The 3,973-nt window shown below is 39.7% G+C and overlaps 1 pseudogene; it reads left to right on the plus strand.

Annotated features, from left to right (window-relative positions):
- The first annotated feature begins 1,046 nt into the window (after positions 1–1,046).
- Positions 1,047–3,607, plus strand: LOC127489525 (M-phase phosphoprotein 6 pseudogene; annotated as a pseudogene).
- Positions 3,608–3,973: the final 366 nt, after the last annotated feature.

Raw genomic sequence — 3,973 nt, forward strand, 5'->3', positions numbered from 1 at the left:
ATCTACAATAGTAGAGATTAGTCACTTGGCTAACCCCTATATGCTAGGAAGACAGATTGTCACCTAGACTATCATAGATGTGAACAAGCATCTTACCTGTTTTTGATAAAGCTGCTCCACATATGTAGTAATTAGCATTTTCATGATGAGCAGCATGTTCTTATAGACTTCTCTGGCATACTTGATCTTCATTAAGGTGTAATTTTGCTTGATCGTACTCTCCGTAGCTGCCTTCATGTTTGCACAGATCTCTCAGAAAACATCTCATTTTGCCAACTGGTTATTTATGGCTGTTAACTAATGTTCCTCAAAATTCTACTGGGACAAGGGAAAGTTTGAGGCAGGAGGTATTAGTTTCTATCATCTCTCATCTGAACCTGCCTCTCTAGCACCTGTGTCCCCCCCCCCCCCCCGCCACAGTGTCCCATCAGGCAGAAGGTTGCATCCACTGAGGTGCATAAACTCCAGCTGAAGAGGGAAATTTCAATAGTTCTTTTCAGGATGATTCACCATCCTTATTCTCCTAATCATCTCTCTCATTTCAGTATTTGATATTGAACTGACGGTCTTCAGAAGAGACAAAGAGGGGTGAGTGGTGTGGTATAGTAGGTTAAGCCTCTGCTTGCAGCACTGACATCCCATTTGGGTGCCGAACCCTGTCCCAGATGCTCCACTTCTGATCCAGCTACCAGCAATTGCACCTGTGAATGCAGTGGAAAATGGCCCAAGTGCTTGGGCCCCTGAACCCACATGGAGACCCAGAAGAAGCTCCTGGCTCCTGAATTTGGATCAGCCCAGCTCTGGCTGTTGCAGCTCTTTGGGGAGTGAACCAGCAGATGGAAGATCTCTTTATCTCTATCTCTCTATCTCTCATCTCTATCTATTTTCTATCCCCACTTTTTTCTCTGTATCTCAGCCTTTCAAATAAATAAATATTGAAAATAGAAGAGGCAAGGAAAATGGAATATACAGGAAGCTATTGTTACCTCCAGGTCCCTTATTGTGTAAGGAGACCGAGCTTGGTAAGGAGAGAAAAGCTTGCCACTATGAAGAAAAACAGGGTAAAAAAAAAAAATCCAGCACCTCACTGCAGCAGAAATGGTCATTTTTTGTTTCCTCTATGATAGTTCTCCCTTAGAGATGAAAAGAAGTATCTCACTGTGGTATCAGAATGGCTGTGGACACCAGCAGGTCCTGAACATTCTTCTAAGAAACCCCAGGATAACATTAACATTAGAGCTCGATTCCCTTGTGAACTATAGCCAATACTGCAGAATTTCATTGTCAGAACTGTCTGACCCTGTGGGAAAATATATAAGGTGTGGAAAGAGCAATAGATGCTGCCTAAAAATTGACAGTTACCAAATTTACAGTTACTAGAGAAAAAGAAAAATAATTATATTTTAGATGGTTACTGCTAAAAAAAACTAACACATTCTCTTTTTAAAGATAAGGAAAAATTCCAGTGAAATTAAAATTAAATGATAGGCTCAAAGATACAATCAATGTTCATTACAAGTTGAGTCTGGCACAGTGAAGAATCTATTACTCAAGTTAACACTTCTCCCACTGTATCACATTATTCCTAACCTAATAATTTTTATTAATAAATTATAATTAATGTATTATCATAAATGAATCACACAACAGACATTTTTCCATCGTTATTACTGTATTGATTATTGGCTGAAAAAAATTTAAAGAAAATATTTTTTAATTGCCTACAAGCTACTAGTCACTTGGCTAGGCTCAAACAGGTAGGATGGTTTAAAGTGAAAAAATATATTAAATTTTGGCTATAACTTATTTAGCGATACAGAATTGACAGCTATAGAATAATAATTCAAGATCGTAGATGGAAAACCTTAAGCATGCATTTTCTGAGGTTTATGAAGTCCTCTCATTCATATAGGAATGAAATCTTTATGGTTGGTAAAATTTTGAAAAACTTCATGCACAAGGTAAATTATCTGTGCAGGAGCCAGCACCATGGCTCACTTGGTTAATCATCCGCCTGCAGCACTGGCATCCCATATGAGCACCCTTTTCTAGTCCCGGTTGCTCCTCTTCCAGTCCAGCTCTCTGCTGTGGCCTGGGAGGACAGTGGAGGATGGCCCAAGTGCTTGGGCCCCTGCACCCGCATGGGAGAACAGGAAGAAGCACCTGGCTCCTGGCTTCAGATCGGCACAGCGTCAGCCGTAGTGGCCATTTAGGGAGTGAACCAACGGAAGGAAGACCTTTCTCTCTGTATCTCTCTCTTACTATCAATAACTCTACCTGTCAAAAATAATATAAAATAAAAATAAAGAATAAAAAATAAGAAATTATCTGTGCAGTGTGGAAAAATGGTGATATTAGATAAACATGGCTTTATGATTAAGGCTGTAGAAGCACCATCTGTTATATTAGTTCTACATAAACATTGACAATCTATGTGTATGAATGTAGAGGCAATGGATAGGTGAAACTTTTTTAATGTTATTGTGTATATATATATATATATATATATACATAAATGACTAGAGTGAGGGGCCGACGCTGTGGCATAGCAAGTAAAGCTGCCACCTGCAATGCCAGCATCACATATGGGCACTGATTCACGTCCCGGCTGCTCCACTTATGATCCAGCTCTCTGCTACGGCCTGGAAAAGCATTAGAGGATGATCCAAGTGCTTGGAACCCTGCACCCACATGGGAGACCCAGGGTAAGCTCCTGGCTCCTGGCTCATGGCTTCAGATCAATGCAGCTCTGGCCATTGCAGCCATCTGGTGAGTGAACCAGCAGATGGAAGACCTCTCTCTTTCCCTCTATCTCTATCACTACCTCTTCCTCTCTGTAACTTTGCTTTTCAAAGATCTTTTAAAAAAATGACTAGAGTTCAAAGTTTGGCACTTTTTTCAGACTATTTTTCTTCTTTCTCTGTTTTCTTCCACTTTCTCATTTTTCTTACTCAACATTTATGGAATAATCATGTTATTAACTTTCTGGCAGAAAACATGAAAGTTATACACCTCACCTTTAGAGATTTATTTGGTCATCATACATTTTTATACTACTGACATCCCTCTTTTGAATTTTATTCCATAGACAGTTTGTGAATTTAAAAAGAAATGAGAGCACACACATGTGGCACCCGGCTGGAGAAGCATAGAGGCTGGGCACAAAACCAAGTTGTCAGAACTTTTGCTGCACATGAAGTTCCTGCAAAGGGCATGGGATTTGGAAACCAAGAAACAACTCAAAGAGGAAGAAAAGAAAATCATTAGTGAAGAACACTTGTACCTAGATTTGCCAGAGCTGAAAGAGAGAGTTTCATAATAGAAGAGCAGAGTTTCCTGTTGTGTGAAGACCTTCTCTATGGAAGAATGCATTCTGAGGATTCAATCCTGAGGTTGGAAATTAATGCTTCTCATGAAAGCTAAGAACAAAGCACAGGAAGTTGAAGATGAAACAGAGGAGCTTGATGTGTCAGAGGAAGAAATGGCTAGAAGATAGAGACTTTCAGTGAGAACAGTTGGAAAAAGTTTGCCAAGAAGAGAGGCTGTGCCAATTATGAAGACATTGAAGCCCGTCAAAGTAAAGATGTTCCTAAAGACCCAAGATTGAAGTAGACGCCCCAAGTTACAGCTCAGCGAGCAGCTCATTTTGGAGCTCATTCTGGTGGTGTCTCTCTCATGATTAATACTGTACTATTTATGCGTGAAATGTGTCCTGGTTTTGAAAATATGCTGTTTTTGAAACAAATGTTTGGTGAATGTCATGTCCTTTGCTCAGCGGTTGTCATCTAAAATGGGTTCTTGGCCCTCGATCTTCCAACGTCCATAGGCACAAGCTTGCTTTCTAAAGGGTGTATTTATTTATTTTTTTAAACTCAACTGCTTTTTTTTAATGCAGCTCTCCAGTCACTAGCCTTGCATTGACTTCATAGAAATTACTGCCAATGTTTGCATTTTACTTTATATTATTAATCAT

Source organism: Oryctolagus cuniculus, chromosome 2 (genome assembly GCF_051225735.1).
Source record: "Oryctolagus cuniculus isolate XC-2025 breed Fujian yellow rabbit chromosome 2, ASM5122573v1, whole genome shotgun sequence".
NCBI classification, from domain to species: domain Eukaryota; kingdom Metazoa; phylum Chordata; class Mammalia; order Lagomorpha; family Leporidae; genus Oryctolagus; species Oryctolagus cuniculus.